Source organism: Lissotriton helveticus, chromosome 1_1, assembly GCF_964261635.1.
Source record: "Lissotriton helveticus chromosome 1_1, aLisHel1.1, whole genome shotgun sequence".
NCBI lineage: Eukaryota > Metazoa > Chordata > Amphibia > Caudata > Salamandridae > Lissotriton > Lissotriton helveticus.
In genome coordinates, this window is record NC_136057.1 from 112,791,649 (window position 1) to 112,807,964 (window position 16,316).

The 16,316-nt window shown below is 47.2% G+C and overlaps 1 protein-coding gene across 1 annotated transcript in view; it reads right to left on the reverse strand.

Moving 5' to 3' along the window:
* LOC144762767 (uncharacterized) overlaps positions 1 to 16,316 on the reverse strand; it is a 599,563-nt gene that overhangs the window by 22,806 nt on the left and 560,441 nt on the right. Inside the window, exons 3-4 of the mRNA XM_078648047.1 lie at positions 10,258 to 10,392; positions 5,208 to 5,275 (exon numbers count right to left, since the gene is read on the reverse strand). The gene's annotated coding sequence lies outside the window, so the exon portion shown is untranslated. The remainder of the gene's footprint in view (positions 1 to 5,207; positions 5,276 to 10,257; positions 10,393 to 16,316) is intronic.

The window sequence follows — 16,316 nt, forward strand, 5'->3', positions numbered from 1 at the left end:
GCATTCAAGGATCGACTTGACAATAACGCCCACAACAGCAAGGAACTTTTCAACATCGTCAAGGAATTCTCCAATCCCTCGGCCAACTCCAACGACATCACCCCCTCCCAAACCCTCTGTGACTCCCTAGCCTCTTTTTTCCACAACAAGATTGCAGACATCCACAACAGCTTTGACAACCTTCCCGGAAACCAACCCACCCTACCATCTGCTGACCATCTTCCCCCCGTGAACACCCTTCACGCCTGGAATCCAATTTCCACTGAGGACACCATCCGCCTGATGAACTCCATCCACTCAGGATCCCCCACAGACCCATGCCCTCACCACATCTTCAACAAAGCAGACTCCGTCATAGCACCGCACCTCCGAGACGTCATCAACTGCTCCTTCAACTCCGCTACCTTCCCAGAAATCTGGAAACACGCTGAACTCACCGCCCTTCTGAAAAAACCAACAGCGGACCCCACCGAACTCAAAAATTACCGCCCCATCTCGCTTCTTCCATTCCCGGCCAAAGTCATCGAGAAAGCCGTCAACAACCAGCTCGCCGCTTTCCTCGAAGCCAACAAATCCCTCGACCCCTCACAATCGGGATTCAGAGCAAAACACAGCACTGAGACCGCCCTCATCGCAGCAACTGACGACATTCGAACTCTACTGGACAATGGAGACACAGTCGCCCTCATCCTCCTCGACCTATCTGCTGCATTCGATACAGTCTGCCACAGCACCCTTCTTCAGCGCCTCAGAAACATCGGAATACAAGGAAAAGCACTTGATTGGATCACCTCCTTCCTCTCCGGAAGAACACAAAGAGTCCGCCTCCCACCATTCAAGTCCGAGGCCACTGAAGTCATCTGTGGCGTACCACAGGGATCCTCACTCAGTCCCACCCTCTTCAACGTATACATGAGCCCCCTCGCGGCCATCGCACGCCAACACAACCTCAACATCATCTCCTACGCTGATGACACCCAACTGATCCTGTCACTCACCAAAGACCCCAACACCGCCAAAACTAACCTACACGAAGGAATGAAAGAAGTTGCCGAATGGATGAAACAAAGCCGTCTGAAACTGAACTCAGACAAAACAGAAGTCCTCATCTTAGGTACATCCCCCTCTGCTTGGGACGACTCCTGGTGGCCGGAAGCCCTCGGAAAAGCACCCATCCCGACAGACCACGCACGGAACCTAGGCGTTATCCTGGATTCTTCACTCTCAATGAACAGACAAGTCAACGCCGTTTCCTCTTCCTGCTTCAACATTCTCCGCATGCTCAGAAAAACATTTCGCTGGATCCCCTCCGAAACAAGGAAAACAGTCACCCACGCTCTGGTCACGAGCCGACTGGACTACGGAAACACCCTCTACGCAGGTACCACCGCCAAACTCCAGAAGAAACTCCAACGAATCCAGAACGCCTCAGCCAGGATCATACTAGACATCCCACGCAACGAACACATCTCTGGTCACCTTAAAGACCTCCACTGGCTACCCGTCAATAAGAGGATCACCTTCTGACTGCTTACCCACGCACACAAATCACTCTACGACATCGGACCAGAGTGCCTCAACTCTCGACTGTCCTTCTACACCCCCCCCCGCCAACTACGTTCTCCCAGCCAGCCAGAAAAAAGGACCCCCCCATCTAGATTTTCTGAATCTAGGCAAAGTCACCGAATTCTTGCTGGAAGATCTTAACTGCTTACGAGGGATATATCTCCGAAACAGTTTTTAATGCTTTCTGACCCCATATTATAAAAGGTCTTGTGCACCAAACACAGGGCTTTAAACTCAATTCTCCGACCCAAAGGAAGCCAAGAAAGGCTCTTGATGGTAGCCGCAACAGAGTGGAATTTAGGAAGGTCCATCACCAGCCTGGCAGCAGCATTCTGCACAAGTTGGAGTCAGTGTAGGAGACCCTTATTGATCCCTACATAAAGGGCATTGCAGGAATCCAATCTGGACAGCACAAGGGCCACCACTGCCTGTTTCCGCGTGGAGGGGGAGAGAAATTGACATATCTTTCTGAGAGTTCTTATCATTCCGAGGCAGGTGGAGACTTCTATTTATTTGGGTTCCCAAGGAGAGGGAGGTATTAACCATGATGCCTAGATTTTTGGGACTGAGGCCAGGGCGAGGGCAAGATCCAAGCGTATCTGGCCACCAGGCCCTGGACCAAATCTCCTGATTGTCTCCGAAAATTTAAATCTCAGTTTTATCCCCATTGAGTCTTAGATAGTTCTCTGCCATCCATGCTGCTAGGGCCTGCATTCAGCTTTAAAAATTTGCTGCTGAAGCTTCAACACTCTCAGTGATGGTAATCATGATTTGAGTGTCATCAGCATAGGATAACACTTCTAGGCCAAAATATCTTACAACCCAGGCAAGCGGGGCTACATAAAGGTTAAAAGGGTGGTGCTCAATGAGGATCCCTGGGGAACTCCGCAGAACAGCCGTTTAGAAGCAGAAAGGAATTGGCCCATCTTAACTCTTTGAGCCTGTTCCAAAAAGAAAGATGTAAGCAAATTAAGGGCGGAGCACCCAATCCCTATTTCCCGGAGCCTCCCAGCCAATCTAAGGGGCGAGATGGTATCGAAGGCTGCCGTTAGGTCCAGAAGGGTCAGTAAGGTGGTGTAACCTTCGTCGACCTGTTGTCGAATGTTGTTAAAAACAACGGTTAACGCCGTCTCGGTACTGTGCTCACTTCTGAGCCCATGTTGCGAGCCATCGAGCAATTGATGGTCCTCCAGATAGGTGCTAAGATGGAGGTTCAGGTGTTTCTCCAAGATTTTAGCTGGGACGGGCAACAGGAAATTGAACTGTAGTTCTTTAGTTCCCTCGGATCCAGAGAGGGCTTCTTTAAGAGAGGTTTAACCACAGCCGTTTTCCAGGCAGTGGGATACTGGCCAGAAGTAATAATGGCATTAAGAACTACGGTCAAAGTAGGAACAATAGCCTCCATTCCTAGTTTCAGGATCTTCAGGGGACAGGGCTCCATAGGGGAGCCAGATATAATTCCCCTTACCATCCGCTCCATGTCTTCTTGAAGTATAGGGGGAAAGGCGCTCAAGCGGCAATCCTTTGCAGGAGCTACCAGAGAATCCGAAGGACGATCGGCCTTTGACCCTCCGACATTGGATATCTCCAGGGAGGAATATACGTCCTTGATTTTGTCAGTATAAAAGCATGCCCTTTTATCACATAGTTCCTGGGAGACCTCGGTTTTGGCAGAGGCCGAGGGGGCTAGGAGGGAATTAATCACAGTGAAGAGTTCCCTCTGGGATTTGATGGATTCCGTCATCTTGGGATAGTAGGTGACCTTTTCCTCATTAATAGCTAGCCCGTATTCCTTCAATTTGAGTTTATGCATGTCCCTTTCGGCTGGGATAAGCTCACAGCGCCATATTCTTTCCTGCTGCCGCCATACCTGCCTAAGGTTTCTCAACCTTTCAGTTAATCAGGGCGCCGAAGGGCGTTTTCTAGCCACATAATGCTCCTTAAGAGGGGCAAGAGAGTCTAGAGCTGCCAAGAGCCAGTTGGGGGAGACAGCAATAATTAGAAGACCCTCCTTATTTATGCGGCTATGGTTTCTCTTCATCTCCACCCTGTTCTTAAAATTGGGATCTGGGTGGGATTCTGCAATTCGCATAAAAATGGAATGGCGTTTGATCAGTCCAAGAGAGTGGGATGGGATCTTTCACCTCCATCCTCGGATCGTTAGAGAAGATCCCGTCCAGAATGTGTCCCGCCGTATGAGAGGGGGTTCTCACCAGCTGAGGAAGGCCACAGGAGTCCATAGTTTCCAGGAAAACCTGCGTTTCAGAGCACAGAGTTTTCTCCAAATGGAAGTTAAAATCACCCAAAAGAGTGACATTGGATCTAGCCAAATAAGGCTCAATCCTGATTATACATTCCACTGGGTCCGGGAGGCCGGTAGCTGACAACTCCCACAAAACTATCCTCTTCAAGGAGAAATATAGGTCCTGATAGGGATCTGAGGGAGTGGTGAGGGCCTCAGTGAAGCACGAGAAGGTGTCTTTATAAAGGACTCCCAAACCCCCCCTATCAAGTCTGGACAGAGCATACCCTGAGGGGATGGCCTCCACCAGGCCAGGCCCTGGGCAATCTCTAGCCCAGGTTTCAGTAATAAATACCCAATCTGGCCTACGGGAGGAGACAAAATCATTAAATTCTGCTCTATGTTTAATCAGAGATCTGGCATTCAGGAAATGCCCCGAAAAGGACTGTTTCATGGGTAAGGGTAGGGCTGACACGTTTCCCCTTGTTTTTTTTAGCTACCCCCTATGGAATGACTGTCTTACAGTTAACACACTCATATAGCCCAATGCTCACAGTTCATTGACCTGCAGTGCACATCCTTCTATCCTTCTCTCCTTGAAGCTCCAAGAGCTATCCTCTCGGGTAAACAAGGGGCGTACCATGGTCTACAACAAAAAGGACAGCGTCCCTGGCACAAGGCATAAACTTGACAAAGACAGGCGTGCCTGCTGCGTGTGTTCACTGCGCGTCAGGCCCGACATTCACATTAAATAGCTGGGCCAGTCAGGAACAACTAGAGCGCTGCCCATCGATCTGGGACAGGAAGTGGAATAGAGCAGCAAGAGTGAAAAACTCACTTCCCTCCATACAATTGGCGAGCCGTGGTGTACCGGGGAAGGAAAAAAAGACCCCCACAAGCCCCCCCCCCCACCCCCCCCCCCCCCCGAGATGAAGAAAAAAGCAGAAGAGTGCCTGGAAAGAATGCAGTAACCCCACACAAGTAAGCAATTATAATAGTTTTTAAAACATTCCCCCAATTAGAACGCACACAATGAATCAATAAAATTTTTAAATTACAGTCACTTTCTAAACCCAGTAGCAGCGCAACAGCGTGGCACCTCTAATCTGGGTGAACCACCATCACGTGGTGTAGAGGAGACAAATGTGATAATAGTTAAGGAACTGCTGCGCAAAACTGACCTAAAAAGGAACTGGGCCTGCAGTGCAGCCCCCAACATCTTCCAAGAGTGGAATGTGGCTCCATCATATTATTATCAGAAGTTTGATAACAACAAGAATAGTGCACAGAGAGAGTCAAAAGTTGAAGTAAAGAGACAAAAAAAAAACAGAGATCAAGAAAGAGAAGAGAGAAAGAAGAAACATGGGAAAAGGAAACATAGAGTTATAGGAATCCTTACCTGACAATTATGTTTTTTGTTCCCCCAAGGGTGGCAGCCACGCTGCACTGCCTGTCATCCCAGAATACCTTGAAAGTAAGTAAAGAAATAATTTTGCATCAGACGACAATCCCACCTCATCACATTTTACAAATAACCGTCCTGGATTTACAAAACAACCGAGCCCAGGGAGAACCAGGGGCTGACTTCAGCCTCCTTTAACAGCTATTGCTGTGAATGTTCCACAATTAACCACCGTGGTCTCACATGCGGCTGTTAACTGTTCAAGTTTTACAGCAACAGCTTTGAAACAAAGGTTCCGGAGTACCGGAGGTGTTTCAACCCCCTCGGTCTCTGGGACACCGTTGTTTTATTGATTAACACATTCTGCCCTCATGGGGCAAACAGTGTAATGACCTTATAGTCAGCAATAGCAGGCAATACTGCCCTTTAAAGGACCGCTCCCTTGGTAAAGGCCCTTGCCTTTGGAGCTACAACAAGATTCAAAGCTATATTAAAGGTTTCAAATAATTACTGAAGGCATAAACATGGTTACTCAGTCAGAGAAATAATTATCATAATATTTGCAAGAGAATCACATAAAGGGAACCTCTAAAGTATATCAAAAGCCAGAATCAGAAATAACTCTAGCTGTAAAGTCAATAGACAGACCACACACAACAAATGTGTGCTAAGATATAAGATTTTTTTTATATAATATAAAATAGCAAACTGACATAGAACCTGCTTAGTTAGAAATCAAGGAAAAGTTCTTAAGTTTTTAGACAGAGAGAACACATTATTGACATGGTTCACGATGAGGTAAAAATGACAGCAATCAATGAATGTTCATGAAAGCATGGCACAACAAAATGTAATTTAATAAACCACACCTACAACATGAATAATGAATTGTGACTCTTCCCCAAAAATTCACAAGTCATTTTACAAGGTTATTCCCTAACATAATAACTGGATCTTAATCACAGTTTAAGTTTGTGGCCATTCATCATTGACCCAATTTGTACGGGAACATTTGCTGACAGCTTATTAGTTGTTTATTAGAAATGCCTACAACTTGGACTCCTTTCCCAAGAGGGGTGGGGTGGGCGCTCCCGTCAGTCTGACTGTGGAACGGAGGCACATTTATTGATTAAAAGAGATGCTGGATTCCCATTTACTTCTTCTATAAAAGGGCCACTCTGGGTGACCTCTAGGATTGCACCAAGCATGCACCCCTTCTGCCGTCTAAGGCACCGTGAGTCTGATTCACTCCAGTAGAAACTGCTAGTGTAGGTGGAAGTTGTGGAAAATTCTTATTAATCACTGAAGGAATTTGTTGAAATCCTGAATTTATTGAGAATGTGGCGTTCTATTCTGCATTGGGCTGTGGGACTATCTGGACTGAAGGCATGTTCCAATATATCTGCCTTTGATTCTGCATGCTCGGCACAGAGGCCAGTTGGGCTGAGACCATTGACTGCGACATCCCATTCAGTGCCATCTGATTCATGTTCCAGTTTCCCAGGTTCCTGCAAACATCGCAAGGAGAGTGTCTTATTCTGCACACTATTGGTGTTTGAGGTATTTAAATTGCCACTGTCAGTAAAACCTACACCCTGAGCAGGGCCGGACTGGCTGTAACGAGCTTCGGGTGTTTCCCCGGGAGGCTGGAAGAGTGGGGGCTGATTCTTCATTGCTGGGAAACGTATTTGTTACTGGGGCTGGTTTTGCTTTGGTGCTGCTATATCACCCCAAGCAACAAAAGAGGCAGGGGCTGGGCTGTCAAATTTGTCAGGCCTGGTTTGGGTTCCCAGTCCGGCCCTGAAATTCCAACTTAATACAGTGAAACCAGCGTCTAGAATGACGGGAGAGGGAATAGGTTCATCTGTATTTAGACTCCCAGGTGGTGTAACCTCCATGTGAAGCTTCGGTGTGATGGATATGGTACTAGCATTCTTAATGGGCTGGGGAACACTAACTAGGGCCGTAGGACTTCCAGTAGCAGGTGGGTCATCTGTTAAATGTCAACCCTGGTACTGCAGATTCGATAAAGCACTGAATCTATTGGATAAGGGAAAGATTGGTGTAGGTGGTCTTAATGGGGGTCTATAAAAGTGTCTCAAGGGTAGAGGGGTCACAGCAGTGGATGGGCTGAAGTGGATGTTATTGCTATTTAACAGATGGTTAACTGTAGCTGGATGTCTAAAATTCAGGACAATACAGTCGCCAGTGATATTCTTTGGCAAGGGACCCACCCAATCTACCCGTCTTACTGTCATGATTTCATTGGAGATTTGCGGCCCTACGCTTTTATGCCTGGACAACCAGTCAATAGACTTATTTTTCAGCTGGGCCCAAGACTCCCTTTGATCCTCTTGCAGGGGAGGAACTCCTGCTAAGACTAAAACATAAGGGCAGGCTTCAGGGGGCAAGTGGAGGACCGTCCCGGTCTGTTTTTTGGGCTGTGAGACATCAGTGCGCCCAGTTTTAGGGGCGATCTTATCTGATTTCCCCGCTTTGTCAGGGCCAGACCCCAGTGCAGCTCCAGACACCCCGCCGATAGGACAGGGCTGACTAGCTGGAGCTGGAGCAAGTGATTTTCTACTTTAGAGTTTATAGCGTAATAGTGTTATTCTTGCCTTCCCATGGTAGGGTGTATAGAAATATAAACTGGCAGAACTGCAGTCAGCTCGGTATGACTGACTCAGCCTTTCTTCCATCTATGTTTCGTACAACGAGTATCAGGAAATTTGATGGTAACAGCACTCTTCATTAAAGAGAGACACGAGTGAGTGAGTGGTTGATTGTATTATTTAGTGTAGAGAACAAAAACTATGCTCATATCTAGCTTTTATCCTAGGATATTGTTTGATAAATGTTGTCAGTAGCTTGCCTATTTTGCATGTTGTGCGTCAGCCTGTGTTGGCTCTTCTTGTGCTTGTCACTCCCCTGGAGTAAAGCCTCTTTACCATCCTGCTGATTGGATGACGTGTATACTACACTGTTCACTATTAGGAACTACCTTTGACTTTTGGATGAGCATTCCATGGGAGTACATTTGTTTTGGGTTCATGACTTATCGGGTTTTATCAGTGATCCCTAAATTTCGCTGAAAATACCCATGAGTCCAAGTATTGTTCACAGTGTTGCTTTAACTAGTAGCGTGATCAGTTGTGCTTGGATGCTTTTCTTTCTGTCTGTTTCACTCGAAAAGATATGTTTCTTTTCTTTTATTCCACATTATGCTAGTCTCCCAATAAGCTTCCTGGTACTTCTTGGTTTTTCCTCCATGTAGAGAAATGAACATTTACTGAGAATAGACACTTTCATAATACCACAAATATCTCCGTTTTATTTCTTTCCTTCTAGTCAAGACTTCTATCACACTAACTGCACTTTTATGTTCCTGTGTGTGTCCACAAATGGGTCAGTATTATTGTTGATGTGTTTAGGGTCTTGCCAGATTCTCTGCATCTCTTGGATTATTCCCATGTGTGTTCAATGAAGGTGTGTTTTTGCTTATGGTGATGTAGAACTGATGAGCGACTAAAGCCTTTCCTGCATTCAGTGCACTTGTATGGCTTGCCCCCGTGTGTGTCCTCTGATGCATCCTTAGGTTTTAGCAGTTACTAAAACTACTTCCGCATTCACTGCAATGGAATGGTTTTGCCCGTGTGTGTTCTCTGATGACTCTGCAGGATTGATAGCTGACTAAAGCTTTTCACACATTCACTGCACTGGAAAGGCTTTTCCCCTGTGTGATTTTGCTGATGAATCCTTAATGCAGAAGAGTCATGAAAACTACTTCCACATTCATTACAATGGTACGGTTTTCCCCCCGTGTGTGTTTGCTGATGCCTTTTTAAGACTGATGATTGACTAGCTGCACTTAAAGGGTTTTTCCTCTGTATGTGTTCGCTGATGTTTTTGTAGATATGATTACTGCACATTGGAGGTAAGTCTTTGCATATGGGAGCACAACAGTGGGATATGGGAGCGGGGCAGCCATGATCAAATGCTGGTCCTGACATGCTAGAGATATTTTTTAACATATAGGGGCCCTAGATCACATTTTGAAACAATGGGGTCGATTGGCTTGGCATAATAGGAAAATACATGAATATTTAATGAGAGCCCTTTTTAGCTAATCTATTTGAAAAATGTGCTTTACAATGCACTATTTGACCCAATACTTAAAAACATTTCCTCAGTTTCTGAACCTCTCTGCACACTCCATAGAGGAGGTTTGGCTCATTTGCTTCACTTTCTACAATTCAGAGCTAGTATTATTTCCCACCACTTTCGAAGATCATATCAGCACCATAATACAGGTGGAAATTAAAACAGACATTTGTTTAACTTGTATTTTCATAATAATGATGCAGTTATTATCGAATGCTAGTGATGTCAATTCTTGTGATGTCCTAATGATTAAGGTTATATGACTTCACCTCCTGGAAAGACTCAGGATTAAAGGTCATATGATATAACTTCCTCTGATTCTCAACACCCGCTCTGCCCGCAAACACGCGGATGAACTCTGAGACCTACTCGACTCAACCACCCCAGACGTCACCTTCCTGACGGAGACCTAGCGGAACCCCTCCTCGGCACCCGACATCGCCATCGCCATCCCGGAAGGCTACAAGATCACCAGCAGGGACCGCACCAACGGAGTAGGAGGAGGAATCGCCCAACACCGACGAAGCCCTCAGCACCACCGAACACCTCCACTTCCAGATCCACACCGACCCCAACACCACTCTCAGAGGAACCCTCGTCTATAAACCAGAGTAAGTAGTGCGCTTTACAAATGCTATGATTCATTAAGGTCAAGCTGTGTGATGTCACTTCTGATACCCCTGGCATTTTGGTGAATCGATGTCCATGAAAAAAATTTACAGACAGGAGAAAGTCAGCCGCACAAGATAGAAAAACACTGGAAAATGAAGGGATAAAAAACCTTTGATAGTAAAGTTGAAGAAAAGTAAATAGTATAAATGTACAAGGCCATACTTTTACTAGTGGGAATAGTTACAAGTTAGAAATAATAATAAACATGATTTACTGGGGTCGCCAGAACCATCTGCCAAGGCTGCAGAGCTGGTGGTGGGAGTCGACCTGGTTGTGGTTGTCTTCAAACGTTCCGCGGCGCTGGTGGTGGTGGCAGCTGCTTATGAGGGTGCCCTCTTGCCCTTGGGTGCTATGAAAGGAATAAAGATAAAAAGAACAATGATTGGTGGTACTCTCTTTACAAAAAACAGTTTGACAGACACAGTATTGATTATTTTAAATCAGATAACTTATTCCTAGATTCCTAATCTAAAATGACATTTTGAACTATTAATTCATTTCCATGAATGATCTTTGCTTCTCCAACCTCTTTTGATGGGCCAAGTTGGTCTCCCTTTGCATAGTACAGTACGTACATCAGGGAGATTGAGACTGTATGAGCTACATAAAGCCACAAGGAAGAAGCTAACCCCTCTGGTATACTACTATCATAATAGTAGTAGCATCCCTTAAATGTTCCCAAGCAAACACCTGGCTGGCTAACACTGGAACAGAATCCTGGCAGTATCAATCACTCTCTGATGCAAAAAGTGCATATATGTGAGTGAGGCACACTAAATCTCCATAGCTGCCAAGGTTTCAGATTGCTTATGTGTGACATTTTCATAGTTTCAGTGTACTTATGAATGACTTCCAACGACCAAATGTGTGGCACTTAGAGTGACACTTTCTATCAAAATCAAGTTATGAAAATGGAAGGGTACTTACCTTCTCATATACGTTTTATTTGTTTTATAGAGCTGCTCATAACAATGTAGAGTGTCAGAGATCGATACATCACACACACATTATACAGACAATGAATCATATCTGTGTAAATGTAGTCTATAGGAAATGTTACATATGACGTTGAGGATTGCAAGTTGTACGAATCACGTCATAGATACTAGTATGCAGTATATTTTAAGAGTGTATGGTCTGGAGAAGCATAAACTCAGGATTTAAAACATACCACAGTAATTGGCATAAGTAAAAAGAATGCTCATCTACGCAAACTAACCCTTTTTAGCAACATTAGGATAATAAAAGACTGGGGGAGAAAATAATGTTCTAACCTATACACATAGTTTGAATGCAGGTTCTTGAAGACAGTTCATACCTAACTGTGCCATTTTAGGATTGTAACTAATGAAATGCAAGTAACAAAAGGACCTCTGTGACAAGCTGTAACTCATTGAGCTAGCCACATAAAATGCCGTTAAGTGGTCTGCATAGTACACGTTCTTTGCCGTAGTCACATTAACCCTTTCCGCTACTTCATGATGAGGAAAAACAGGCACTAGACAAAATGCCTCTCTCTCTCCAGCAGGAACATTATTCACAGGAGGCATCTATACATTTTTTTTTTTTATTGTTTTTATTGTTGCAGCAAGACAGACATATTAGCATGATCAATCATTCGTCAGTGTAGTGTCAACATTCAGCCACATCCAACCGCTAGTGCAACAGTTTCAAATTTATATGCAACTTTCAACTTTTAGGGTCATAGATTGGAATTTCAGCATTATGCAATATACACATTGTTATGTTCAATCATAGTAGTATAGCGATTAAAGCCCTATATGCCACAGTTCGCATAGCAATTGTTCATGCCGGGAGAGTACGGGAATTCTGGAGCCTCCCCTGTCATTGCCCCACCCTGTCTCCTCTAACACCCCTCATCTATGTCCTCTTCCTCCCCCGAACTGTATAAATCCTCTTCTTCGGGCAGTGGCTCGCACAGATCCCCTCTATATGTGTTCCAAGGTGACCATATTTTATTCCATTTACGTGGGTTAGCTCTCTGCTGATACACCGCCCTCTCTGCCATCATGAGCAAATCCATGTTTCTGCACCACTGCGCTAAGGTTGGTGTTTCCGATGCCCCCCATTTTTGCTCTATATCTGGCTTTGCCAACATCATTCCAATAACCACCCATTGCCGTCCATGCGACGTCAGGTTGGTCGGGCCCCATACATTCAATAAACATACTCTAGGGTCAGGTGTGATGGAGATTCGTAGAGTCTGGGCAACCGTGCGTGTTACACGCCGCCAGTAGTCCACCATGCTGGGACAGGACCACAGGGTATGAAACAGTGTGCCTTCTTCTCCGCAGTTCCTCAAGCAATAAGGGTGATCTGCCCTCTGTATTTTATGTAGGGTGGTGCGGGTGTAGTATACTCGGTGTAATATTTTAAATTGCACTAGCCGAAATCTCGCTGAGATACCAGCTTCTCTAGGTGACGCCATTGCTGCATTCCAGTTTGTCTCATCCATCTCCCCCAACTCATCCTCCCATTTCTCTTTCAGTTTCTGCAACGGGTCGGGTAGATTGTTTATCAGTTTGCGGTAGGTGAGGGAAGTGGCGCTGGCTTCCATATAGTCTGTGAGTAGGCGGTCCTCTAGCGGAGCAGATTCCGGGACCCTAGTGCCCGGTGCAATTGCATTCATTAATGCATGCCTAATCTGTATGTAACGGTATGTTTCATTAATGCCCAGATCATACTGCTCCCTCAGGGTCTCAAATGGAATCACCCCATCCTTCGTCCACATATCACCTACAGTGGATATCCCGATATTATGCCATTGGGTAAACCCTTTACTATGTCTTAGGTTACCCAGGGCCTTGGAGTCCCACAAGGGTGTAAGCTGTGTAATCACACCCTCCCACTTCAGTCGTACCTGCGCTTTATGCCATAGCGACGCTGTGTGTCTAGTCGGGCCAATCAGTGTTGCCGTCAGTCCCTTGTTGTAGAGCGGGGCCAGAAGGGTGTTAGTACACAGCTGCCTCCTGTCTGCTAAAAACGCCGGGTCATCCTGTGGTGCATGCATCCATTGGTTGATCACCTTGAGGTGAGCCGCCCAGTAGTATAATTCCAAGTTGGGGAGTGCTATCCCCCACTGTACCAGTCCCTGACCAGTTTCACCTGTGCGACCCTAGCTGGTCAGTTCCCCCATAGTAGGCCCGACAGTTGACCTGACACCTGTCTGAAGAACGACGATGGGACCATCGCCGGCGTGTTCTCCAAGACATACAGGAAACGGGGCAGCGCCAGCATCTTGAATAGCGCCGCTCTGCCCAATAACGTTAATGGGAGGGTCTTCCAGTGTTTTACATCTGTTTTCAATCTGTCGAGCAGTGGCCCGAGATCCAGGTCCTGAAATGTCGCGTGGTTTTGCGTGATCCGGATCCCCAAGTACCGGAAGGATGCTGTCTCCAATATTAGTGGGCAGCCCTCTCCCAGGTTAGGTGGCATTCCATGCAGCATGTAAAGCACCGATTTCGACCAGTTAATTTTATAACCTGAGGCTACTCCGTGTCTCTCACACAGCACCAGTAACACTGGAATTCCCACTGCCAGGTCCGTTAGGTATATTAACATATCGTTGGCATATAGCGACACTCTGTCCTCCCAATCGTCTCCCCAGTCTATGCCCCGCAGTAGCCGGGTGGACCTAATGATAGTGGCTAACGGCTCCAGTACCAAGGCGAACAGTAGCGGCGAGAGCAGGCAGCCTTGTCTCGTACCCCTTGCTAGCGGTATTTCTCTTGAGATGTGGCCGTTCGCTGTCACTCGCGCCACTGGGTTACTATACAATAATTTAATCCACGCTATGAATTTTGGGCCAAAACCCATATGATCTAGGACCGCGAAGAGGTAGCGCCATTCTACCAAATCAAACGCCATTTTGGTGTCAAGCGAGAGGATTGCTGCCGGCTCTGTCAATAACGGAGCTCGCGCCATCACACCATGCAACCGTCTGAGATTCATCGCCGTACTCCTGTGCGGCATAAACCCCGACTGATCTGGATGTATTAGGTGTGCTAGATGAGGCAGCAATCTGTTGGCCAGTAGTTTCGCAAAGATTTTGCTTTCAGCGTTAAGGAGGGAAATTGGACGGTACGAGCCGCAGTCCTCCGGCGGTTTGCCGGGTTTCGGGATCGCCACTATGGTAGCCACACATTGGTCAGGCGGCAATTGTCCTTGTTCCAGACTTTCAGTAAACATATTGAGTAGGGGTGTACTAAGCGTCTCTGACATGGTTTTGTACCACTCAATCGGTATCCTGTTGGGGCCCAGAGCTTTCCCTGAGTGTAGTGCTGCGATAGCCGTCCGTAACTCCTCAGCGGTTAGGTCAGTTTCCAGCTCTTCCACTTTGTCTTGTGACAGGGTGCGGGTGGGTAACCCCACGAGAGCCGTCTCTGCCATCTCCCGTGTAACGTCCAATTCAGGGGAATACACCCTTTGGAAATGGTCTGCCAATAGTCCTACTATCAGTGATGGACGGGTCTGTAGTATACCCGCAGGGTCCCTCAACTGTAGTATATTTCTCTGTCCTCCCTGTTTTTTTTCTAGCCAGGCTAGGAGCTTACTAGCTTTATCCCCGACATCGTATATCCTGTGCGCTGTGGCCGCTATATTCTCTACTACTTTACGGCGTATAAGATCGGTATGACGCTGCTGACACAGCCGGAGCGTGTGCAGCGTGTCCCTCGACGGATCGGCCATATTGTCTTCGTTAGCCCTGGCGAGTTTGTCCTCTAAATCTATTAGTTCCTGCTTCTGGGTGTGTTTGTGCCTTGTGATGGTGGATATAGCTTGCCCTCGAAGTACCGTCTTGTAGGCTTCCCACAAGACAGAGGGGGATGAAACTGAGCCGACGTTCTCTGCGAGGTAGCACCTCGTCGCTTTTTTCAGAGTTTTAGCCACTAGTGGCACTTTAAGGTACCCCGGGTATATCGGGTAGATGCGCTTTCGGGTCCGCTCCGGGTTGAAGAGAACCAGTGTCAACGGGGAATGATCCGAGATACTCCTTGGCTTAATTTGTACGTCATCGATAGTGAGGAGTCCATCTCCCAGTGTTAGGAAGTAGTCAATCCGTGACAGACTGTCATGGACCGCCGAGTGGTACGTGTATTGTTGGTCGTCCGGGTGTAACCGCCTCCAGATGTCCACCAAACCCTGTGCTTCTAGAAAGCCATTCAGCCAGGAAGGCCCGGAAGTCTGCGCTCGTGCCGGAAATCTGTCTTGTGTGTTGTGTACCACCGCATTAAAGTCCCCTCCTAAGATGAGATCTCCCTCTGGGAGTTCCAGCAGGAATTTCCCCAGTTCCGGGAGAGCGACTGCGTGCAGTGCCGGCGGAATGTACACCGAGACCACATTCAGCGGCCTCCCTTCCCACTGTCCGTGTGTCGCCGCAAAGCGCCCCTGTGTGTCTACCTTCGTGGACTGGACTATGTATCTAGAAGATCGGTCCATTAGGATCCCCGTACCGCGGGACCCTCTAGTGAATTCGGAGTGAACAATCATATGGTAACCTCTTCTGTCTAGTGCATGTGTTGCTGTGCCCGTCAAGTGTGTTTCCTGTAATAGGACCAGGGCCGGATTTGATCTTCTTATACTTTGCAGTACTAAGCCTCGTTTGACCTTGTCTCCCAGTCCCCTCACATTCCAAGACATGAGTTGCAACGGCATCACTGGCCCCGTGTTAGATTCCCCCCCCCCGTGTCAGCTCGTGTAGTGTGTGCCATGGGTTCTGTGGTTGAAAGTACATGCTTGCCATGCCAACTGAGTTCGATGTAAGTGCCGGGTTCTCGCTACCCTGCGTGGATGTGCCTTATATTTCCAATCTCGACCATTGAAGTATTCTAGAATTTGCAAAACTTCCCAACCCCCAACTCCCCCCCTCCCTGCCCCCCTGCTAAACGGACTCAAAACTGCCCGCCCCCCCAACCCAGCAGAGTGCCTGACCCAAACCCAAAACACAGTACTTGCACGCTGGGGTGAAGGACTCTCCGGGGTCAGCGCCCCCCCTTCTTGTCCACGGAGTACCTCCGCCCAGTGTCCTTGGCGGCTCGTCCGGTCAGCGTTGCATTTGGCTTAGAAAGGTGACCTCGGGAAGTCATTGTTCTTCGGTATCTTCAATCTCCGGTGTCGCGCTCAGAGGTGAGTGCGGTGCTGTTTCTCCCCCGGATGCCTGGGAGCCCGGACGAAATCCATTAGTGCGGTGCTTGTTTGTCCTGTTGGAACGGCGAGGCTGTCCCGTTGGTCTCCAGCCTTCCAGCCAGTCTT